Raw genomic sequence first — 26,520 nt, 5'->3', positions numbered from 1 at the left:
AGGCACAGACACAAAATAAAACAGCTCAAACATCAGTGGTGAGTCTATCGGACAAGTCGGTTTATGAGCCGTGTGCATCGGGAAGCAGCGTGAGCAAGCCCAAACTGCAACAATAATTCAAAGTAACTGTACAATTTTTATATCCTCATGATGCAATGGTTACTTGTGGAGTTGACATAAACTATCATTAATCAATGTCTCTGGAACCTTGCGTCTTTGTCTTTCCCCAGAGTTAACATTAATCAATTTCTTGTTGTTTAGAATCCACCCATATATTGAACATGTAGATACCATAAATGTCCAGATTCTACTCGCCAAATGGAGTCCCCTCATAAAAGAGGTCGTTCATTTACCTACTCATCTTCCTTATAATTCTCAAAATTTCCCACAACACCCACCTCTTTCAATCTTACCTTCTCCTGCCTGGTGCCTCTGCGATTGAAACAGTCACACATGGCCGTCAATAGCTGTGTGACAAGTCCCAGCGATGTAATTTTGATCTGTCTCAGGTAGATGATCACAGGTAGTTTGCCTTGATATGGCTGGGTTGTGATCATCACAAGTCTATTGGTGGGTCTCTCTGATGTCTCTACAGGGGCAATAAGTATTTGAATGTCCACCATGATGACACTACTTGACATCTTGTCTTGTGGCTACCAGGCTCCATTACAGAAAAGCCCCAGAACATTAGGTAGGAAGGAACTGCAGATGCTGGTTTACACCGAAGATAGACACAAAATGCTGGATTAACTCAGCAGGACAGGCAGCATCTCTGGAGAGAAGGAAAGGGTGACGTTTTGGGTCAAGACCCTTCTTCAGACTGAGAGTCAGGGGAAAGGGAGACATAGAAACATAGAAAATAGGTGCAGGAGTAGGCCATTTGGCCCTTCGAGCCTGCACCGCCATTCAATATGATCATGGCTGATCATCCAACTCAGTATCCCGTACCTGCCTTCTCTCCATACCCCCTGATCCCTTTAGCCACAAGGGCCACATCTAACTCCCTCTTAAATATAGCCAATGGACTGCCCTCAACTATCTTCTGTGGCAGAGAATTCCACAGATTCACCACTCTCTGTGTGAAAAAAAACTTTCTCTTCTCGGTCCTAAAAGACTTCCCCCTTATCCTTAAACTGTGACCCCTTGTTCTGGACTTCCCCAACATCGGGAAGAATCTTCCTGCATCTAGCCTGTCCAACCCCTTAAGAATTTTGTAAGTTTCTATAAGATCCCCCCTCAATCTTCTAAATTCCAGCAAGTACAAGCCGAGTCTATCCAGTCTTTCTTCATATGAAAGTCCTGCCATCCCAGGAATCAATCTGGTGAACCTGCTCTGTACTCCCTCTATGGCAAGAATGTCTTTCCTCAGATTAGGAGACCAAAACTGTACGCAATATTCCAGGTGTGGTCTCACTAATGCTCTGTACAACTGCAGCAGAACTTCCCTGCTCCTATACTCAAATCCCCTCACTATGAATGCCAACATACCATTAGCTTTCTTCACTGCCTGCTGCACCTGCATGCCTACTTTCAATGACTGGTGTACCACGACACCCAGGTCTCGTTGCATCTCCCCTTCTCCTAATCGGCCACCATTCAGATAATAGGCTGCTTTCCTGTTCTTGCCACCAAAGTGGATAACCTCACATTTATCCACATTATACTGCATCTGCCATGCATTTGCCCACTCACCTAACCTATCCAAGTCACGTTGCAGCCTCCTAGCATCCTCCTCACAGCTAACACTGCCCCCCAGCTTCGTGTCATCTGCAAACTTGGAGATGTTGCATTCAATTCCCTCGTCCAAATCATTAATATATATTGTAAATAGCTGGGGTCCCAGCACTGAGCCTTGCAGTACCCCACTAGTCACTGCCTGCCATTCTAAAAAGGACCCTTTATTCCTACTCTTTGCTTCCTGTCTGCCAACCAGTTCTCTATCCACATCAATACTGAACCCACAATACCGTGTGCTTTAAGTTTGTACACCAATCTCCTATGTGGGACCTTGTCGAAGGCCTTCTGAAAGTCCAGATATAACACATCCACTGGTTCTCCCTTATCCACTCTACTAGTTACATCCTCGAAAAATTCTATAAGATTCATCAGACATGAATTACCTTTCATAAATCCATGCTGACTTTGTCCAATGATTTCACCACTTTCCAAATGTGCTGCTATCCCATCTTTAATAACTGACTCTAGCATTTTCCCCACTACCGCTGTTAGGCTAACTGGTCTGTAATTCCCCGTTTTCTCTCTCCCTCCCTTTTTGAAAAGTGGGGTTACATTAGCTACCCTCCAATCCTCAGGAACTACTCCAGAATCTAAAGAGTTTTGAAAAATTATCACTAATGCATCCACTATTTCTGGGGCTACCTCCTTAAGCACTCTGGGATGCAGCCTATCTGGCCCTGGGGATTTATCGGCCTTTAATCCATTCAATTTACCTAACACCACTTCCCGACTAACCTGGATTTCACTCAGTTCCTCCATCTCATTTGACCCCCGGTCCCCTGCTATTTCCGGCAGATTATTTATGTCTTCCTTAGTGAAGACAGAACCAAAGTAGTTATTCAATTGGTCTGCCATGTCCTTGTTCCCCATGATCAATTCACCTGTTTCTGACTGCAAGGGACCTACATTTGTTTTAACTAATCTTTTTCTCTTCACATATCTATAAAAGCTTTTGCAGTCAGTTTTTATGTTCCCTGCCAGTTTTCTTTCATAATCTATTTTCCCTTTCCTAATTAAGCCCTTTGTCCTCCTCTGCTGGACTCTGAATTTCTCCCAGTCCTCTGGTAGGCTGCTTTTTCTTACTAATTTGTATGCTTCATCTTTTGTTTTGATACTATCCCTAATCTTCCTTGTTAGCCACGGATGCACTACCTTCCCTGATTTATTCTTTTGCCAAACTGGGATGAACAATTGTTGTAGTTCATCCATGCGGTCTTTAAATGCCTTCCATTGCATATCCACTGTCAACCCTTTAAGAATCAATTGCCAGTCTACCTTGGTCAATTCATGTCTCATGCCCTCAAAGTTGCCTTTCTTTAAGTTCAGAACCGTTGTTTCTGAATTAACTGAGACATAGAGATAAGGAAGGGTAAGGTGTGAAAACGAGACATCAAAAGAGATGCATGTCAAGGAAAATGTAGAATCGATCATTGTTAGCTAGGAGAAGGTGACAACAAAGTAAACAGAGATAAAATGTAATGGGGGACTTTTTGCTTGTACAGCTTACACCCCAGCAGTGTGAATAATGACTTCTGGTAACCCTTGCTTTCCCTCTCTCTCCTTCCGTCCCCCTTCCCAGTTCTCCGACAAGTCTGACTGTCCCCGATTACATTTCATCTCTGTTTGCTTCGTTGTCACCTTCTCCTCGCTAACAATAATCATCTATTCTACATTTTCTTTGAACTTTGTCCAGCATTAAAACTCTCTTCAATAACCTGATCCAATCTTGTCAACTGCACTCAGTGTTCACGATTTGACCCCATCTACGATGGTGAGACCGAGTGCAGACTGGGTGCTTCGCTGAATGTGTGCACTCTGTCTGCAATGATCACCTTGATCCCAGTTGCACTTGTTTGTAGTGAAGTGTCTCCCTCTCAAACAATGGCCTGTCTCCTTTATCATCTTACTTTTTTTGCATTTCTTTCATTCTTTTGTTCTATATCTCTCTACATCCCCATCTCTATCTCTCATTTCCCTTTCCCCTGACTCTCAGTCTGATGAAGGGATAATAAAGGAAACAGGCCATTGTCAGCTGTGTGCTGGGTGAAAACGAGTACAGACAATGAGACACAACAAGACAACTGTGAAGCTGGTACGACTTGGGTGGGGGAGGGATGGAGAGGGAGGGGATGCCGGGGTTACTTGAAGTTAGAGCAATCAATGCTCATACCACTGAGATGCCCAAGCGAAATATGAGGTGCTGTTCCTCCAATTTGGCCTCACTCTGACAATGGAGGAGGTCTAGGACAGAAACGTCAGTGTGGGAATGGGAGGGGAATTAAAGTGTTTGGCGACTGGGATGTCAGGTAGGTCCAGGCAGACAAAAGGATCTAGATGTCCTTGCATTCGAGTTACTGAAAGCCAGTGTCTAGATGCAGCAAACTGTGAGGAATGAAGAATGGTACAATGGCCTCTGTTGCAAGATGATTTTAGTGTGAGAATAAATGTATTGCACTAAAATTATATAGGACATGTGGAGAATTGTGCACAACTTTGGCCTCTACATCCTTAAAGTTTCAACTTGCCTTGGACTCACCAGGCTGGTTCCAGGGATAACAGGTTTGGTGTAGAGGAGAGACTGGGCACACTGGGCCTATGGATTTGAGAAGTGTGAGAGGAAATCTGATTGAAACTTCTGAAGTCCTCCCATGGCTGGATAGAGGGTGGACGGTTCACTTTGCTGAAGGGTCCAGAGCCAGAGACTGCAGTCTCAGGCAAAGACTAGGACTGAGATGACGTGCAATGTCTTCACATAATAGCTGGTAAGTGTTTGTCATTCTCTAGTCTGGTGCACTGAGGAAGCCCTGACGTTAACTCTGTGCAAAGTAGAGATTGATAGATTTCTGGATGTTACGAGAAATGATGGATACGGGAATCATGCTGGATAAAGAAGCCAACGTTGAAGATTAGCTGTGAACCACGTGGGCAGCATGGTGGCGCAGCAGTAGAGCTACTGCCTTACAGCGCCAGAGACCCGGGTTCCATCCTGACTACGGGTGCTTGTCTGTACGGAGTTTGTATGTTTTCCCCGTGACCTGCATGGGATTTCTCCAATATCTTCGGTTTCCTCCCTCGCTCCAAACACGTACAGGTTTGTAGGTTAATTAGCTTGGTATCAATGTAAAATTGTCCCTGGTGTGTGTAGGATATTGCTAGTCTGTGGGGATCGCTGGTCGGTGCGGACTCGATGGGCTGAAGGGCCTGTTTCCGCACTGTATCTTGAATCTAAACTAAATTAAACATGCAATAGTTCAGGGCTTGTCCCATCTGCCAATTGCTTTTCAGGCAAAAATGTCAAGGTCAATTTCAAGGAATTAACGTTCTCTATGGAATATTCATTTATTGCACAATATTGATGTCTTAGTAAAGCTCACATCCTGGTGTTTTCTAAAGTGCCGTGCCTCTGTCAAGCTGTGATCACGTGAGGTGATTCATTGGCAATCTCAGGTGCTTTCCACACTTACATGTCACAGGGTAGAAGTTAGGAATGATCAAGAAGTCAGACGCCGGCCACAATGGACAGAAAACCCCAAGCAGTCTGCCCACAATTTCCCAGTGAACCAACCTCTCCATTTTAAAGCCCGAACAGAACCCCCAATAAACCTCAGTTTCCAAAAAGAAATAAAATGTCCTAAGGTTATTAAAGATCCAAACTTTGGAAGTAAACAAAAATGTATTTTATCTCTGGTAGTATTTATTTGAAAGGAATACGGGCACAGCGGTAGAGTTGCTGCCTTACAGCGCTAGAGTTCGATCCTGACTACGGGTGCAGTCTGTACGGCATTTGTATGTTCCCCCCGTGACCTTCCTGGGTTTTCCCCAGCAGCTCCGGTTTCCTCCCACACTCCAAAGACGTTTGTAGGTTATTTGGTTTCGGTAAAAATTGTAAATTGTCCCAAGTGTGTGTAGGATCGTGCTGGTGTAGGAATATCAGTGGACAGCATGGACTCGGTGGGCCCAAGGGCCTGTTTCCGCGCTGTATCTCTAAACTGAACAAAAACTAAAATAAGAAAGTTGGGAGAAGTATTGAATTGTGACAAATAGTCCAGCTGGCATTTTTCACCCATGGTTAATTCTCACCATCAAATGGAGCAAAATAATTTAGGTGCAGTTATTACAGAAGATATGCTCTAACCGTACAATTTAACAATTATCCAGAGATTCTGCCTGACCTGTTAGGTTACTCCAACAGTTTGTGTTTTTTTTTACATTTAATGTGTATTTTTCAAATGCTCATACTATTGTTTTATATTAAATGAGTAGTCAAATATTCAATCGTATGGAATAGATTTGCTAAGTATAAATGTACTAAGTGAACCGAAGCAAACATCTGCACATAACCTCTATTTCCTTCCTAATACAGACATTATCACAGCTTTCAAGAATCAGAAAGTGGCCAGTCTAATTGGCATCGAGGGTGGACACTCTATAGACAGCAGCTTGGCTACACTACGCCTCTTCTACAAGCTGGGAGTTCGTTACATGACCCTCACACATAGCTGCAACACACCATGGTAAGGTAAAGTGAGGACAATTTTCTCTATCGAACATAGAACAGTACAGCACAACAATACCATAGGACGAACAATGTCTGTGCCTATGATCATGATGCCAAGACCAACTTTGGTCTGCCTGCATATAATCCACATCGCTCCATTCCCTGCACATCCACATGCCAGTCCAAAAGCCTCTTCCATGCCACTGTCATATCAGCCTCCACTGTTGATCTCACTGTTGTTCCAGGCACTCACCTATCTTTGGTAAAAATGAAATTGTCCTCTACATATCCTTTAAACTTTGCCTCACTCACCATAACGCTCTGCCCTTTAGTATTAACATTTCCAATATGGGAAGAAGGTTCTGACTGTCTACCCTATCTATGCCTCTCATACTTTTATATAGTTCTATCAGCTCTCCCCTCAATCTCTGGTGTTCCAGAGAAAATAACCCAGCCTGTGCAACCTCGCCTTGTAACTAATCCAAGCATCATTCTATGAACCTCCTGTGCATCCTCCCCAATGTGTCCACATCCTTCCTGTATTGGGGCGACCAGATTACTTCAAATGCTGCCTAACCAAGGACCTGTAAAGCTGCATCATGACTTCCTGCCTCTTATACTTAATGCCCCGACCAACGAAGGCTAGCATAGCATATGTCATTTTTACCACTCTATCTACATATGTTTCTGCTTTCAGAGTTTCATGGGTTTGGACCCCAAGATCCCTCTTTACAGCAATGCTGTTCAGGGTCTTGCCAGTAATTGCATATATTCCCCTTACAAGGTTTCAAGGTGAGTTTATTGCCACATGTACCAATTAAGGTACAGTGAAATTCAGACTGCCGTACAGTCATACCAATAAAGAGCAACAAGACACCCAAATACATTTTAAACATGAACATCCACCACAGCAACTCTCCCGCATTCCTCACTGTGATGGAAGGCAGAAACAGTTCAAGCTTCTTCCCTTCTTTGTCCTCCCGCGGTCGGGGGCCTCGAACCTTCCGTTGTCGGGGCGATCTTGACTCCCGCAACCGGCGGTCAAGCCCTCTGCGTCGGGGCGATCAAGCTCCCACATCGGGGGAATCTCAACTCCCCGTGCCGGGCGATCGGTCCCAGGGTCAGGGCTGGTCAAACCTCCTGCAACCTGGAGCTTCCCGACATTAGTCTCTACCCGAGACTACGAGCTCCTTGATGTTGAAATCTGCAGGCCTCTGTTGGAGCGTCGATCCCAGACAAGGGATCGCAGGCTCCGATGGTAGATCCACGGCCCCGTGGTGGGGCTTAAAGTCAGTCTCGAGCAAGGCCGCCAGCTCCACGATGTTAGGCCGCAGAGCAACTGGAGATACGATCTAGAAAACCATTGCATCTCCAGCAAGGTAAGAGATTGAAAAAAACTTTCCCCGACCCTCTCCCCCACATAAAACAAACCAAAGAATATTAACACATACTTTTTGATCTCCCAAAGGGCACACCTCACACTCCATCTGCCATTTCTCTGCCAATCTCTGCTGATGCTCTGTATCCCACTGTGTACCTTGACAGCCTTCCTCACAGACCCTGACCCTAGCAATCATGGTGCAAACACACCAACAATCCCATCAATCCCCTGCTTCATAGATAGGTTCCCTGTGTCTCCACTGTATCCCGTCATTCCTCTCTCACTCCCCTCCCCACAACGGGACAAGGATAGAATTCCCCTGGTCCTCACCTTACACTCCACCAGCATCTGCATCTAATACATCATATTCTGATATTTTCATCACCTCAAACACGATGCCACCACCCGCCACATCTTCCCATCTCCACCCCGTTCCATCTTCCACAGAGACCATTCCCTTCACAACTCCTTGGTGCACTCATCCCTTCCCACCCAAACTAGCCCCTCCCCAGGTACCTCCCCCTGCAACCGCAGGAGATGTGACACCTGTCGCTTCACCTCCTCCCTTGCCTCCGTCCAGGGACATCAGCAGTCCTTCCAGGTGAGACAAAGGTTCACGTGCACCTCCTCCAACCTCATCTACAGCAATTGGTATAAAGAATAGTTTCACAAGCACCAATGTGCCTGATTTTAGACCCATATCTAAGTATTTATCGCATGTTTTTTCAATGTTTAGGGCTGATAATTGGCGCGTAGATACGGGGAAAGATCCAGCTGAAAGTAATGGACTGTCTGAGTTTGGAAAGGTTAGTGCCTGCCATCAATGTCCAATGATATTTATTTTGAAAGCTTTTATCTATATGTTACTAAAGGGCCTGTCTCACTTAGGCGATTTTAAGGCGACTGCCGGCGACTAGGCTGTCGCCAACAGTTCGCCGGGGTGTCGCGGGCATGATCGTGGGGAGTCTTCCAAAGATCGTAGTGGATCTCGGCGCATCGCTAAGAAACCAACCGGTATGAAATTTCTCGGCGACAGCTGGCTTGTCGCCAGGTATCGTTGCTTATTGCGGGCGCTGTCGCATGCTGTCCCCAGGTTTGCTAGGTTCTCTTAAGATGCATTTAGAAGCACATAATATTAAAATAAGTAAAGTCATTTCAAAATACGATAAAATACTTGTGTTTAACCAATTTATTTACCGTCAGGACATTTGACAGGTAGATTGGAGGCGACAGTTTGACGGTCAGGTAAGCGTGGGAATTTTCGCGATGTTTTTGTCCTCAGCCATTACATTTAAAGTGGGCTCCAAACCCAGATATGCAACACAGAAACCAGATATGCATCTCCCTTACATTTTCAAAGATTGCCCACATACTTTTCACAAAGATCCACTGAACCACTTTTTAATTTTTATTTTTTAATACAGCTATTAGTAAACTGGAAGTAAATCCGGTTTATTCCATGTTACAGTGAAGCTTGGTTTGTAAGTAACCCATACAAGGTGTTATAGTTCAAAACTCTCAAATACTTACTGACTTGTCAGTGATTTCAGCGAAAATCAGGATGCCGGAGAAGCATTGACAGTGTAGGAATTTCGCGATGTTTCCGAAGACGGTGTAATCTCGACCTGACTTGGCATTGTCAGGGTCATTGTCGTCGGGTAAAAGAAAAGTTCGGTGATCTGCTACAACTTTGACAGTCGCCGGCCGTCGCCAAAAAGATCGCCTAAGTGGGACAGGCCCTTAAAACTCTCATCTTGTATGTATATATATTTGTCTGTTATTCCCGACAAACAGCCAAAACGGAACACAATAGGGTGACAATTTTAAGCCCACCTTACTCATCATTCGCCTGCGGTTCACATGGTTGTTATATTTTAAATGTTTTAAACTTTTTAAACCATACAAATCACCTTTTTGTAACTTTAATTAATCCTTTAATAAATCCTTTTTCCACTCTTCCTGGCCGTCAGCCGTGTTTGAGTGACGGGAGTGGCGGCCAATGGGGGGGGGGGTTTGCCCAAGATGGTCGCCGTGGTGCGACCCACGCAAGTGACAGGAGTGGGGCCAAAGTGGGACGGGGCTGAGCCGTCCAGCTGCCGCTGCTGCTGAGCCATCGAGAGAGGCGCGCAGGAGAGTTTAGGACCCAACAGGTCCACGCCCGGCTGGCTAAACCTTATGTAACTACAAGCCTTCTAGAATCTAATCCAGTTTATACATTAATGGAAGTTACACCAAATATGAAAGGCAAAGTCAGCAATCGAAACTGGCAAATTCATTTATCATTTCCTGTAAGCACTCTTCTCCAAATTCAATTCTCGTGACATAATTAAGACCAAGGTGAGAAGTTATTATTTCAGCTTCCTTCATCTGCAAAACCGGAGATTGCTGTCAAACATGTAGAGGCATCTGTTTATGGTGTCACTCGGTTTGGCTATCAGGGGAACATTGGGAATGCAGCAAACTCTCACAACCCCCCCCCCCCCTCCTGCATTTGCTGCACCTTTAAATGTGAGAGGAATGATAATACTCCACCTTTATGACATTCCTACATAGGTTTTCAACAGCAGTATCCCACAGATGCTTAAACAGTGCAACATTATTCTGTTTTCATATTTACTGGAAGAAAAGTCATTAAGTACATTTGCAAACTACACTCAATAGTTTGCAGAAAAAAATATTTTGTGGAAATATTTTTACTTAATTCCTGAAATTCTAAAGGACCCCTCAAAGTTATAAATCTTCATTTTCTAAAATGTATTTTGGTCAAATAGATGATGCCACATCCATTGTTTCTTCTTAATTGCCCAAAGTTCTTGAAGTTCTGATCAAAAACAGACAGCTGGAGGAACTGATCTTCACTTGGCTGAAGAAGGGTCCTGACCCAAAACATCGTCTGTCTATTGGCCTCTATAAATATTGCCTGACCCACTGAGCTCCTCCAGCACTTTATTCTTTCTCAAGATTCTAGCATCTGCAGACTGTTAGTTAGTTAGTTGGTTTAGTTAGTTAGTTAGTTATAGTTTATTGTTACGTGAACCGAGGTACAGTGAAAAGCTTTCATTGTGTGCCAATCAGCCAGCGGAAAGACAATACATGATTACAATCGGGCCATTCTCAGTGTACAGATGCATGATACAGGGAGTAAAGTAAGAAATGTTGCTGGAGGAGTAGTGATTTAAAAGTGTGGAGTGATTGTAATACGTGATTGTAGATCTGCTTCTGTGGCCAGTACGCACATAGTCGCCTGGGTTGGGCGCCATCTTGTCTTCCTTGACGTTCTATTTATTTGTGAGTTAACATCCTTCTTAATTCAGGTTATTTAAACCAAATTATATAATTTTCTGCATTGTTTTGGTGATAATTGGGGCAGCAAAGTTCACAGAGATGTTATTGAGCGAAAAAGAAGTTATCCATCAGAAAAAGCATTAAACTGGACCAGAAAATCCTTTCCGAGCAGACATGAAGCATCACAAGTACTCTGAATAAAATAAACCCCTGAAATAATTTCATGAATATTTTGCCATGCTTTGAGTATGATTAAATAATTTGTTTTAATTGTATCCAAGAGAGTTATTGCAGAAATGAATCGACTAGGAATGATTGTGGACTTATCACACACTTCTGTCAAGACGACGAATGATGTTTTGCAAGTTTCAAAGGCTCCTGTCATATTTAGCCACTCCAGTGCCTACGCCCTGTGTAACCATAAACGCAATGTACCAGATGACATTCTGAAAAAAGTGGTAAGATTTTGAAGAGACTTTATATAGATTGTGAAGCCTCTTGTGAATCGTTTATCAAGTGACATTTGTAAAATTGCTGAAAGCCCATCCCACCACCTTGAATGGCAGATGCTAGCGCATGCAAGATTTTGTAAGTGATTTTTCAACATGTGACTATTTGGGATATTTGAATGTTGGATAACAGAAGGCTCTTATGTTCTAAATGTTTTCAGGAATTTCTTATTTCCTTGTTAATAATTTAAGCGGGAAATCTGCAGGAGTTGTACAATTACATGTGATGAATGTGAGCACAGAGTTGGTGCAATGATGGCAGTTGTTGTAAAAGCACTTCAGTGGATTCACGTTCTCACACCACACACTTCCTTATCTCTGTGTCTCCCTCTCCCCTGACTCTCAGTCTGGAGAAGTGTCTCGACCCGAAACACCACCCATGCCTTCTATCCAAATGCTGCCTGGTCCCGCTGAGTTACTCCAGCATTTTGTGTTTATTTTTAATGTTACTATGATCTAAATTTTCTTTTTATTTAAATGACGGGCCTGCTGTCTTTGACTAAACCAAAGTGTTGAATAGCTGAGTGATAGTTTTCACCTAGCCCATAGCTAACAATGGCCTGTTTCCTTTATCTGTTTTTGCATATCTTTCATTCATTTGTTCTATACCTCTCTGCATCAACGTCAATATCTCTCCTTTCTCTTTCTCCTGACTCTCAGTCTGAAGAAGGGTCTCGACCCAAAACATCAGCTGTTCCTTTTCTCCAGAGATGCTGTCTGACCCGCTGATTTACTCCAGCTTTTTGTGTCTATCTAAGGGTGAGACAGTTCTATTTCAGCATTAAACATTGACTCAGTTTTTAAAAGCCTTTGTAACCAATATTTTATGTAGATCTGAAGCAATTTTAAAATGCGTTTAGAATGATCTCCTTAAGAATATTACATGTTTGGTTGCCCAGAGCGTAGATTCATTTCACAGAGAGCGAACAATGGTATTGTGATGGTGAACTTTTACAACGACTATGTGACCTGCAAGCATGCAGCTAAACTCTCAGATGTGGCCGGTCAGTATCTACATTGTTCTCATTGGTGTATCTCATGTGAAGGAATATTTTCAAAAACATGGTGGACTATTTTGTGTGAAGAGTCCCCTCTTCCATTCCATCCTCCAATTCAAAGCCCGACTTCTTCTTCCATAACACCATGTTTAAACAACACGTGTAAGGCCAATCAAATGAGGAGAATATCAGTGCCTGCGGTCTCACAGCAGATGGTTTCATGCCACTATATATACCCTATATCTTCCCATGATAGACGCAAAATGCTGGAGTAATTCAGCAATGTAGGCAGCATCTCTGGAGAGAAGGGATCATCTCATGAGAGAAGGAATGGGTGACATTTCGTGTCAAGACCTTTCTTCAGCCTGAATAGACAATAGACAATAGATGCAGGAGGAGGCCATTCGGCCCTTCGAGCCAGCACCGCCATTCACCGTGATCATGGCTGATCATCCGCAATCACTACCCCGTTCCTGCCTTCTCCCCATATCCCCTGACTCCGCTATCATTAAGAGCTCTATCTAACTCTCTCTTGAAAGCATCCAGGGAATTGGCCTCCACTGCCTTCAGAGGCAGAGAGTTCCACAGCTTCACAACTCTCTGCGTGAAAAAGGTTTTCCTCACCTCTGTTCTTAATGGCCTACCCCTTATTCTTAAACTGTGGCCCCTGGTTCGGGACTCCCCCAACATCGGGAACATGTTCCCTGCTTCTAGCATGTCCAATCCCTTAATAATCTAATATGTTTCAATAAGATCCCCTCTCAACCTTCTAAATTCGAGAATACAAGCCCAATCGCTCCAGTCTTTCAACATACGACAGTCCCGCCATTCCAGGAATTAACCTCTTGATCCTACGCTGCACTCCCTCAATAGTAAGAATGTCCTTCCTCAAATTTGGAGACCAAAACTGCACAGTACTCCAGGTGTGGTCTCACTAGGGCCCTGTACAACTGCAGAAGGACCTCTTTGCTCCTATACTCAACTCCTCTTGTTATGAAGGCCACAATTCCATCAGCTTTCTTCACTGCCTGTTGTACTTGCATGCTTACTTTCAGTGACTAATGAACTAGGACACCCAGATCTCATTGTACTTCCCCGTTTCCGAATTTGACACCATTCAGATAATATTCTGCCTTCCTGTTCTTACCACCAAACTTAATAACCTCACATTTATCCACATTAAACTGCATCTGCCATGCATCTGCCCACTCACACAACCTGTCCAAGTCACTCTGCATCCTCATAGCATCTTCCTCACACTTCACACTGCCACCCAGCTTTGTGTCATCTGCAAATTTGCTAATGTTACTTTTAATCCCTTCATCTAAGTCATTAATGTATATTGTAAATAGCTGCGATCCCAGCACCGAACCTTGCGGTACCCCACCAGTCACTGCCTGCCATTCTGAAAGGGACCTATTTATTCCTACTCTTTGTTTCCTGTCTGCCAACCAATTTTCTATCCATGTCAGTACCCGACCCCCAATACCATGTACTCTTATTTTGCCCACTAATCTCCTATGTGGGACCTTATCGAAGGCTTTCTGAAAGTCCAGATACACTACATCCACTGGCTCTCCCTTGTCCATTTTCCTAGTTACATCGTCAAAAAATTCCAGAAGATTAGTCAAGCATGATTTCCCCTTCATAAATCCATGCTGCCTTGGAACGATCCTGATACTGCTATCCAAATGTTCCCGAAACATCACCCATTTCTTCTCTCCAGAGATGATGCCTGTCCTGCATAGTTACTACAACATTTTGTGTCTCCCTTTGGTGTAAATCAGCATCGGTAGTTCCCTCCTACAGGATATCTTTCCATGCTGTCTCTTACAAAGATGCTATCCCTACTCTCAAGTCGTCCGTCCCTGCCACATCTGCTCCCAAGATGAGGCTTTCCATTCAAGGACATCCGAGATGTCCTCATTCGTTGGTGAATGTAGCTTCCACCTGGCTGCCATAGATGGATCTCTCACCCAAGCCTCTTCTTTCACTAGCCCTCCCCCAGATGCAAGAAGGAAAGAGTTCCCTTGATCCTCACCTTTCACCCCACCAGCCTCCACATCCAACACATCATCCTCTGACATTTCATCATCTCCAACGTGATCCCACCACTAGTCAAATGACAAATAGGACAGGTCTGGAAGCTTCCTTCACATCTATCACAATGGTGAGAAAACAGTCAAGCTGAAGCTGAAGACGGCAGGGAAGAGAAAAGACATTGTGGCCTTCCATCACAGTGAGGGACTGGAGGAGACTCACTGTGATGGATGTTTCTTTTTGTTTGGTGTCAGTTTATGATTATATGTGTTATTGCATTTTTATTGATTATTCTTATTGGTCTTATTGTTTAACAGCGGGTAATGTTTCATTTCACTACACATTTATGTGTATGTGACAAATAAACGACTATTGACAAAACTCAATGGGACTGGCAGCATCTCTGGATAGAAAGAATGGATGATGTTTCCTTCTCTCCAGAGATGCTGCCTGTCCCGCTGAGTTACTCCAGCACTTTGTGTCTATCTTCGGTGTAAACCAGCATCTGCAGTTCCCTCCTGCACATTTCAGATTTGATCTAGGCCAATTAACGTACCCCTTTGTCTTGCATTCTGCTGTGCATATGCGACAAGTCGTGGTCATTGAGTAGGCAGCCTGTCTGTTTGCAAAACTGTCCTTTTAACTTCAAACCGATTACTGCTTTCACTGTACATTAGAAGGCTGGATCTTGTTTTATATTAATGTCTGATTCTTCCCCATAATTTCATAACCTCTAAATAATCCCTAACATATCCTCATCTGGGCCCTTGGACTGACTTGTCCCAGGGAGGCCAGATGTTAAGGGGCTGCAAAAATGCCCTCCACTAAAGATCCCCTCCCAATTACTAAGCTGCAACGTCCCTAGGTAAACATCCATCTGAACTGTCTGTCATCCTTAATGGGCTATCTACATGATTCTAGCAGCAATTGTTCTTCCAGGCACCTGATCTCATCCACTTCCTGGTATTTATTCACTAAATGCTGGAGTAACTCAGCGGGTCAGGCAGCATCTCAGGAGAGAAGGAATGGGTGACGTTTCGGGTCGAGACCCTTCTTCAGACTGATGTCAGGGGGGCGGGACAAAGGAAGGATATAGGTGGAGACAGGAAGACAGTGGGAGATCTGGGAAGAGGGAGGGGAAGAGAGGGACAGAGGAACTATCTAAAGTTGGAGAAGTCAATGTACATACCACTGGGCTGCAAGCTGCCCAGGCGAAATATGAGGTGCTGTTCCTCCAATTTCCGGTGGGACTTACTATGGCACTGGAGGAGGCCCATGACAGAAAGGTCAGACTGGGAGTGGGAGGGGGAGTTGAAGTGCTCAGCCACCGGGAGATCAGATTGGTTAACGTGGACCGAACTGCTGCCTGACCTGCTGAGTTACTCCAGCATTTTGTGAATAAATACCTTCGATTTGTAGCAGCATCTGCAGTTATTTTCTTTCATCCACTTCCTGGATACATTTATCCTCTCAATGATTTCAGCAAATTTCATCGGGATTGCTCGAATGTGAAGCAAGATACTGCTGTTCATCAGTTACTTCCCTGCAATGAGATTAGATTGTTAGTGGGTGAAGTTAGTCCCTTGGCCCGCATGTGTGGGCGGGACGAAGGTAGGTCATGACATTTAATCTGAGTCAATAGTTCCAGTGGCTGCCTCGCCAGGTGTGTACACAGGTACAGGTGCCAGCTGTCGGCAGCACCACCCACCTATCCACCTGAGAGAGACCATGATGGCACGGTGGCGCAGCGGTAGAGTTGCTGCCTTACAGTGCCTTCAGCACCAGGGACGCGTGTTTAAACCCAACCACGGGTGCCGTCTGTACGGAGTTTTGTACGTTGACCACGTGACCTGCGTGGGTTTTCTCCGAGATCTTTGGTTTCCTCCCACACTCCAAAAGATGTACAGGTTTGTAGGTTAATTGGCTCGGTATAAATGTAAATTGTCCCTAGTGTGTGTAGGGTAGTGTTAGTGTGTGGGGATCGCTGGTTGGCGCGGACGCGGTGGGCCGAAGGGCCTGTTTCTGCGCTGTATCTCTAAACTAAACTAAACGATCCAGTCACCTGACTGCAGGAGTATCTCCCTCTGGCACTTGCTGATCAGCATTGTGCAGCTGCTGCTGATTATTTGATGCTGTAACGTTTGAAGCTGGTTGCAGAGGTGTTTCACCTCTCTCTGGGTAAAGGTTACCACCGTTACCCCATCCTTCACATGGGTCCAGATACTATTTGCTTCCTCTTCTGCTCCCTCTTCCCTCCACTTCGCTTTCTCCTCTGCCCCCACCTCTCGGTGTGATTTTTCTAAATGGGCTCCTTCCTCTCCAGTAGCATCTTCTGTCTCTGCTGTCCTCCTGCTGCTCTTTCTGCCCTGACATCCACCCACTCATTTCCCTTCTGTTTCTTACGTTCCACTTTCATTTTCACCAGGTCTTTCTTTACCTGCCCACAGTCGTGTTTGTTTGCAACCCACACTGGTGGGAACTGCTGACAAAGTAACTCATACACATGGTCCTGGCTCCAGTTACTAATGACTGTGGCTGCTGTGGCTATACTGGCTGTGTTGTCTACTCTATAGACTGTGCCTGTTCCCTCTCCCGAACTTATCCATATCAGTCCCCTTGTTCCTGAATCCACTAGGGCTCACGCTTCCCTTACTGTACCTGCACCTAGGATGGTGCCATCATTATTTTAACAGGCCCAGAAATATAATGGGAGGTGCATTCTATGGCGAGTCTGGAGGCTTGTACTTTGTTAAAGAAGTTTATTGCGGCCGCAATATTCAATTACAAAGGATAACAAACGAGATTACAGACAACCATTAACTCAAACTGTTCACATCGAAGTTCTCTTCCCACTCCCTGGTTTTGGGCCCCAAAACCACCACGTGACCTTCCTAGCCAATCAGCGGGTTCGACTCTCAGGACCAATCCCTATGGTCGCTACAATTCTCCCTATTTCAATTATCTGTGCCTTGCTGAGAATATAAATAACCTCTCCCGTCATTGGCACGGGTTGGTCAGTTATCAATACCAATGCCACTTTGCTTGCTAATATGTCGTGTTATTATCTTCCTATTACAGCTCTTATGTGCAGTGGGCGACCCGTACTGGCAATGAGGGCTGACGCCAACTATTTGTCTGACTTGGCTGCTGTGGTCACTAGTTCCATGGTCTGAGAAGGTGCGACCGTGGTTTTGGCCTGTTTTGGTGGACAACTCTCAAACCGTCCCCACTTGTCGGGACACGGCCTCCAACCATGGCCAGGGAGGCCACATCATCTCCGTTGCCCCTCCACGTCCAGTGCGGCAGCCCCTTGCTACGTGTCATGGTTGCTGGCCCGTAACGCAAGTCCTCTCCGTCCTCACCGTGGCTGCGTTCACTCCAGGGATGGCAGCGTAGGTTCACGAGGTTAATTCCCGGGATGGCGGGACTGTTGAAAGACTGGAGCGACTGAGCTTGTATACACTGGAATTTAGAAGGATGAGAGGGGATCTTATTGAAACATATAAGATTATGGACGGCACGGTGGCGCAGCGGTAGAGTTGCTGCCTTACAGCGAATGCAGCGCCGGAGACTCAGGTTCGATCCTGACTACGGGTGCCGTCTGTACGGAGTTTGTACGTTCTCCCCGTGACCTGCGTGGGTTTTCTCCGAGATCTTCGGTTTCCTCCCACACTCCAAATACGTACAGATTTGTAGGTTAATTGACTGGGTAAATGTAAAAATTGTCCCTAGAGTGTGTAGGATAGTGTTAATGTGCGGGGATCGCTGGGCGACGCGGACTGGGTGGGCTGAAGGGCCTGTTTCCGCGCTGTATCTCTAAATCTAAAAGAAATGAAAAAATTAAGGGATTGGACAGGCTAGAGGCAGGAAACATGTTCCCGATGTTGGGGGAGTCCAGAACCAGGGGCCACAGTTTAAGAATAAGAGGTCGGCCATTTAGAACGGAGATGAGGAAAAACTTTTTCAGTCAGAGAATTGTAAATCTGTGGAATTCTCTGCCTCAGAAGGCAGTGGAGGCCAATTCTCTGGATGCTTTCAAGAGAGAGTTAGATAGAGCTCTTAAGGATAGCGGAGTCAGGGGGTACAGGGAGAAGGCAGGTACGGGGTACTGACTGAGAATGATCAACCATGATCACATTGAATGGCAGTGCTGACTCAAAGGGCCGAATGGCCTCCTCCTGCACCTATTGTCTATTGTCACCCACCCTGCGACCTCTCGGCCCGCTCCTCCAGTCTATCTCGCCGGCATCGGATACTGTTGCAGGATAGGTGGATCCCACAGCCAGTCCCATGTCCAACACCTCCTGGAGAGCTCAGCTCCCCCCTTCCTTCACTATTTTCAGGAAGACCGGGTCATCCTGAGCAGAATTGTCCACACAATATTCTCCATATGCCCAATATTTACATATAATAATAATAATAATAAACATTTGTTTTTTATAGCGCTTTTCCAAATGCTCAAAGACGCTTTACAAAAACAGTCAAGACATAAAAACAAACAGACAAACTATCCTGACGGGGAAGCGGCAAACAAATAGCGCCAGTGTCCTCTCACGTCAGGGTCCGGCAGTAAACAATAAAGAACACAAGACACACAATTACAATTTTAACACAAACAGCCATCACAGTGATTGCTCCAGGCACACCCTCACTGTGATGGAAGGCAAAGAAAAGTCTTATCTCCTCCTCATTCCTCTCCCGTGGTGCCACGAGGTGATCGAGGCTCCCGACTTTTGAAGCCCCCACCGGACGATGGAAAGTCCCAGGGCCGAGCCGAGCAGGCCGATGAAGATCCTGAGCCCCCACCGGGCGATGGAAAGTGCCGCGGCCAGGCCACGCAGGGCGATGAAGGGCCTGCGAGCGGGTCAATCAAACCTCGCGCTTCGGGGTGGTCGAAGCTGCTACGGCTGGAGCTCCCGAAAGCCGGTCGCCAGCCAGGGACCTGCGAGCTCCCGATGTTGCGGTCTGCAGGGCCCACGGCCAAAGCCTCCGAGATGGTAAGTCCAGGCCCTGCGACCGGAGTCTTCAAGGTCAATCCCAGCTGGAGGCCGCCGACTCCACGGTGTTAGGCCGTAGCGCGAACGGAGATACGACACGGTAAAGGTCGCATCTCCGTTGAGGAGATTCGAAAAAAAGGTTTTCCCCACCCCCCACACCACCCCCCACATATACAGAGTTAAAAATAAATCAAAAGAAACATTTAAACGATAACAAAGACAAAAACAAAAAAAAGACAGAGAGACTGCCGGTGAGCCGCAGCTGCAGAACGCAGCCACGCTCCCTTAACATCATCTATGGTGGGCTCATCACCTTTCTGAACCACTGACATTATCATTCGCCAATGACTCTCACGTCCCAGTTGCTGCCCCACATCCCCACTACAGGTTGCACGCCTCTCCTCACTACCCACACTCCCACTCGCCAGTGTACTATCCTACAGCTCCTGGGCCATCCTCTGCAGCCCACATATTCCTCTGGCATTTACCTTTAATCCACACGCGCAGATCTCTGAGGTGCATCTGCTCAATTTCAATCATTCCTTCTGATTTGAGCCACCATTCTGCATTCTCACGGGCAGCCCGGACAGAATGGTGTGCTTCTCCCTGGGGTGAAGGGCTGATGCCTGGTGGAACTCAGTGTAAAGGGCTGGCTGGGGTGATCAGGATTCTCCAGCTGCCGTTATCTTACCTCAATAGGTGCCGCCTGGACTGGGATGGCTAGGGCAACTTCTGTTGACTGGCATGTTCTGACTTGTCAACCTCCCAGGCCAGCACATCCCAATCTATTTTGTCACCTTCATCTCTGGCCATTCCCATGACTGCTACCCAGTGTGTATGGAGTGGTTGGGAAAGTGGGATAACATGGAACGCTTGGGACCTGCCCCATTTATCTCTCAAACTACCCAGGTCCCGAACTAATTGTTCCTTTATATTGTTGTAATTCCTCTCTCCCCTTCATATCATATCATATCATATATATACAGCGCGGAAACAGGCCTTTTCGGCCCACCAAGTCCGCGCCGCCCAGCGATCCCCGTACATTAACACTATCCTACACCCACTAGGGACAATTTTTTTAAACATTTACCCAGCCAATTAACCTACAAACCTGTACGTCTTTGGAGTACCCTTCTTGTCCATCTCTCTCCCTCCCTCTCCATGTGAATGCCAACTCTTCACAGTACTTGTCCCTGTCCATCTCCAGCTCTGCTGTTTGTGAGCTATGTGCCCTTAGCTCTTATCTGACCCCAATAGGTGCCACCCTGCCACATATGTTAGGGCATCACCTCTCCCTCAAATACTTCTATCCTCATTCCCACATTCAACAAAAGACAAGGGAAGGACAAAAGTAAAAGAGAATGTACATAAAACCCAAGAATACATTGGGCAGCGGTAGAGTTGCTGCCTTACAGCGTTTGTAGCGCCAGAGACCCGGGTTCGATCGAGACTACGGGTGCTGCACTGTAAGGAGTTTGTACGTTCTCCCCGTGACCTGCGTGGGTTTTCTCCGAGATCTTCGGTTTCCTCCCACACTCCAAAGACGTACAGGTATGTAGGTTAATTGGCTGGGTAAATGTAAAAATTGTCCCTAGTGGGTGTAGGATAGTGTTAATGTACGGGGATCACTGGGCGGCATGGACTTGGAGGGCCGAAAAGGCCTGTTTCCGGCTGTATATATATGATATGATATGTTAATGTGTGGGGATTGCTGGTCGGTGCGGACTCGGTGGGCCGAAGGGCCTGTTTCAACTCTGTATCTCTAAAACTAAAAAGTAAAACTAAAAGTACATAGTCAGCGATCTCGCCCTTCTGTGTCACTGGGCTGAGACATGATTTATTATCGAGTCATAGAGTGATACAGTGTGGAAAAAGGCCCTTCGGTCCAACTTGCCCACACCGGCCAACATGTGGTAGACAACTCCCACGCCTTCCCCACTTGTTAGGACACCACCTCCAACCATGGCCTGGGAAGCCACATCATCTCCAGCTACACTAGTCCCACCTGTCCGCGTTTGGACCATATCCCTCAACCTGTCCTATCCAAGTTCCTGTCTAACTGTTTCTGCTAACATTGCACTGAATGGGTAGTATATTTTTGAAAGAGAGCGCTGCTGAAAATAACTGAAGGTAAACTGTGAAGAGCAAAACCAAAATGAAATGGAACGGTCCTTCATTCAGAACGTTAAAATCTCCATTGTCCATTTTGCTGGCCATTCCTTGTCTTTACCTCAGAACTTCACCTCTGCAGTGTATATATTTTGACAAGCACCTATTCCAAAATATAGTAACTTCAAGATCAAGATGAAACATTGTGAATAGCAGGAAATAACACTTCTTTTTGTCTGAGAACACAAATATGTAGGTGTGAAGAATTAAGTTCAGAGGCGGAATTGGTCCCTGTTGTGTTCACTCATCAGATACAAGTGGGGTGGGGGGGTGGGGATATGCCACTTTGTGGACTGTACCCGATGCCTGACCATACCCAGAGTATGCACAACACTAAAAGCAGTAGATAAGCACATTTGGAAAAGTTAGTAAACCCTATACATATTTCAGATCCTAGTAAGAAACTTGGACAGATGTGTTTGGGCCATCCTGTGACTGAGCCATCTTGAAATGGTTTCTGCAGCCACCAACTAAGTGTGACATTTTACATCTGTACCATCAGACAGCGTCCAAATTCCTCTCCACAATATCAGGAAACTATTTAGTGGGAGGAGTTGGCTGCGCCTAACGGCTGCGGCTCTCTGGCAGTCTGTTTGTCTTTTTTTCTTTTTTTTTTGTTTGTGTCGGTGTTGGGATGGTTTTTGTTTCTGTTTTTGGCTGTGTATGTGTGGGGAGGGGTGTGGGGTGTGGGGGGGGGGGGTGTGGGGGGTGTGGGGGGTGTGGGGGGGTGGGGGGGGTGGGAAACCTTTCTTTTATTAGGTCTCTTCCCCGGGGCGCAGCTCGCCCGCGGGGCCTTCCATCGCCCGGCGCGGCTCGGCCGCTGGACTTAACATCGCCGGCGCGGCTCGGCTGCGGGACGTTTCAGTGCCCGGTGCGGCTCGGCTGCGGGACTTAACATCGCCGGCGCGGCTCGGCCGCGGGACGTTTTGGTGCCCGGTGCGGCTCGGCCGCTGGACTTAACATCGCCCGGTGCGGCCGCGGGACGTTTCGGTGCCCGGGGCGGCTCGGCCGCGGGGCCTTCCATCCTCTTGCGGAGGCTGTGCGTGTCGGTTGCCTCGGTAGGGGTCGAGCTGTCTGTCCGTGGGTGCGGGGGGAGGAGAGGGGAAGTTTTGTTGCCTCCATCACAGTGAGGGGGTGTTTGGAGTCACTGTGATGGATGTTTGTGTTGGGGTCGTGCGTCCTGTGTTCTTTTCTGTTACTGCTGAAATTTCGTTCGGTGTTGTGCCGAATGACAATAAAGTTTTGTTATGTTATGTTATGTTATGTTATGTTATGTTATGTTACTGGCGTGCGCTAAATATTGTAAAACCGTGCAATGAAACTTAAGCATTTGTTTCAAATTACGTTTTCAAATCGTTCCGTAGATCATTGTGACTACATAAAAAACATTGCTGGTTCCCAGTCTGTGGGATTTGGTGGAGATTATGATGGCGTTTCCAGGTAATATTCTATATCGATCATTTGTACCAACCTATAATTCATTTGCATTAACTATGATTAGTACGGGTGACAGGGGCTATGGGGAGAAGACAGGAGAATGAGGTTAAGAGGGAAAGATAGATCAGCCATGATTGAATGGCAGAGTAGACGATGGGCTGAATGGCCTAATTTTGCTCCTATCACTTATGAACTTATAAGAGAAATCTATTCCTGCACCTTTGGAGAAACAATGCAGAATTGTTTATTAGCTGCATGAAAAATAAACCTTGTCTTCTCCAAAAGAGATTTGCACGGTTGTGTGTAAAACCACAGAGGAAATCCTGGCCATTCTACTTCAAGAAGAGTCATGTCTTCGTTTTTTTTTTTAATTGAATGTTAAGTGTTGTGAGATTTAGTACAGAGACCAGTAAATAAAAGAATAAAGAACTGAAATGCATATAAGGTAAAAATGCAGCTAAGTTGAGATCCTTCACACCACAATGTTGTTGTTTTTTTAACATTTTATTCAAAGATTATTTTCAAGAAATTGAATGACTCCTAAGTAATATTGTCCTGTGCAAGTATCCCATGTCTGTTCATGTAGAAGGAGCCAGGATATGAGGATCAACAATGACCCAAATAAATGTGTCGCTATGTTTGTAATGCCCGAGGCTGTGTTATGTGGTGACCTCAACACAGCCGAGGACACTCGCAATGATTCACAACATCGACCACCCATTCCCACACCAAGTGACTCCAAGCTTCCAATCCCTGGAGGCACACTTCACTGTTTAGTTAAGTTTAGTTCAGAAGTACAGCGTGGAAACAGGCCCTTCGGCCCACCAAGTCTGCACCGACCAGCGACCCACACATTAACACTATACACACTAGGGGCAATTTGCTATACGTTACGTTAGAACTTTATTTATCCCAGGAGGGAAATTGATCAACATTTATACCAAGCCAATTAACCTACAAACCTGCACGTCTTTGGAGTGTGGGAGGAAACTGGAGATCCCAAAGAAAACCCACACGGTCACGGGGAGAACGTACAAACACCGTACAGACAGCACCCGTAGTCGGGATCGAACCCACGTAAAGCAGCAACTCTCCCGCTGCGCCACCATGCGCCCCCTGTTGGCAGGGTTGTGTGCTGCAGAGCAATTTTAATAGATGGAGAAAAATATTGCAGGGAAGGGTCTACACTTTCTCCATCTCAAAAAGACTTCCTTGTGTTCAAACCACAACATTCTGGAGACATGCTCGAGGTGCCAGGTGTGTCAACGTGCTTTAGGAGCAGAAGTGAAGAGGAGGTGGCAGGAGGTAACAACAGAGACTCTCTCCAGAGATGAATTGCGATAACAGGAAGCAGGCTTGCCCTACGGTAGAGCTTGGAGAGGCCGGATTAGAAGTGGCTATTTCATGTGGAGAGGTTCCTGCCATGCTCTGTCAGACCATAGGGAGAGGCAAGCTAATGTGCCAGTTACAATAGACAATAGGTGCAGAAGTAGGCCATTTGGCCCTTCGACCCAGCACCGCCATTCAAGGAGTGGTGGCACATCCATTCTGTGCCATTGGACATGGATGGAGACTGTGATAGACGCCATTTACAGAAAGAGTAAAGCAGATGCATACTGAAATTCTTAGTGCATTTTCCACACTGCCTGGTAGAAACAAGCAATGTCATGGACTGGGGCAGGCCCAACTCTGATCACGTGCAGGACTTCATGAGGTTCTGGAAGTACATGATTTCCAGCGGGAATTGGTGGACAGCCGCGGGTGGCAGCAACAGATGGAGACCATTCCCACTTCCAAGGAGGCTTGACAGAGGCTGTCCAAAATGTCTGTGCTTCAATGGAATTTCGGGGTGTTCTGATCAGAGAGCACCACTTGACATCACCTAGACCTGACTGTTATCCTGCAGGAACTGAGAGCTAACTGCTAGGCGCACACTGGCACCAGAAGGGGGCGCACTGGTGCCATGAGGGATTTGAATGGGGGTATGGGGAGAAGGCAGGAACGAAGTACTGATTGAGAGTGATCAGCCATGATCGCATTGAATGGCGGTGCTGGCTCGAAGGGCTGAATGGCCTACTCCTGCACCTATTGTCTATTGTCTATTGTCTATTGTCTATTGTCTATTGATTGTCCATGTTGACATGGGTCAGGAGAGTTTGACTGCTGTACAATCTGGTCAAGGCAAGAGTCAAGAGTGTTTCACTGTCATATCTATCGGAAATGGAACGGTGACATTTTTACTTGCTGCAGCTTTAAAGACCCATTAACAAAGTAACACACATATGGCGGCCCGGTGGCGCAGTGGTCGAGTTGCTGTCTCACAGAGGTTTCAGAGCCAGAGACCCGGGTTCGATCCTGACTACTGTCTGTAGAGAGGTTGTACGTTCTCCCGGTGACCTGCGTGGGTTTTCTCCGAGATCTTCGGCTTCCCCCCACTCTCCAAAGACGTGGAGTTTTGTAGGTTAATTGGCTTGGTATCAGTGTGAATTGTCCCTCATGCGTGTAGGATAATGGAAGTGCAGGGATCACTGGTCAGTGCGGTCTCGGTGGGCCGAAGACCCCGTTTCCATGCTGTATCTCTGAACTAATCTGAACTAAACTCAACTAAATTAATTAAATGTATAAAAATCAGTAACAGAATAACCTAATAATCAGTAATATTCGGTAACCAGACCAAAACCAAAGTATGTTGTGCGATCAAAGCTTAGTCCAGAGTAGATCACAGTTGGTGAGGTGGGGTGTGGTCAGAGTGTGGGGTTCAACTGTCCGTTAGTTGCTGCATGAAGCTGTTCTTGAACCTGAAGGTGGGGGGTCACAGCAGGTATGCAGCCCGTTCATCTCCTGGGTTCCCTCGTTGTTGTGAAGTTTGTACGTTCTGTCCTCTCCCAGCAGAGCAGCAACTTACCAAAGAGTGAAAGGCTAGGATGGAGTGGATGTGGAGAGAATGTTTCCACTAGAGGGAGAATGTGGGGCAGGGGTGTCAAACCCTGGGGTGTCAAACTACCTGGATCATTTGGGGGAATAAAAGGGCTGTTAGATTGTTTAGCTTTGCGGATGGCACAAAGCTGGGAGTCATGCAGCTCACTTTATGCATTAGATTGTACACGGAAAGTGAGCTCATGACCCCTTAAACTCGCAGCAAATATGAATTTTGCGCAGAAGGAAAATGCAAGTGCGATCTGCAGCTGTCACCGCCCCACTCCACAGCTCCCAGGGGTGAGTGGAAGCTAGGCCCAGATCCGGCCATGCGGGGACACGGGCGGGAAGGGGCCGCGCTGGGGAAGGTGGGGAGTCTCAGCGTTGTCGTGGACACCGGGAAGTGCCTGGGCTGCCACCACAGAGACTGCCACCATGTACCTGAGACCCAGGTGAGTACGTGGACAGAGGTTGGTGGGAAATCACCACACTGTGAATGGGGCCACAGCCAGCCATCCACAATCTCAGCTGCTCTCCAGGGTGGGGGCTCTGG

General features: G+C 46.3%; 1 pseudogene; it reads left to right on the top strand.

Annotated features, from left to right (window-relative positions):
* Positions 1-26,520, top strand: part of LOC144594717 (dipeptidase 1-like) — a 60,495-nt pseudogene that overhangs the window by 16,766 nt on the left and 17,209 nt on the right.

This window comes from Rhinoraja longicauda, chromosome 6 (assembly GCF_053455715.1).
Source record: "Rhinoraja longicauda isolate Sanriku21f chromosome 6, sRhiLon1.1, whole genome shotgun sequence".
NCBI classification, from domain to species: Eukaryota; Metazoa; Chordata; class Chondrichthyes; order Rajiformes; family Arhynchobatidae; genus Rhinoraja; species Rhinoraja longicauda.
This window is presented reverse-complemented; position numbering and strand designations above follow the sequence as displayed.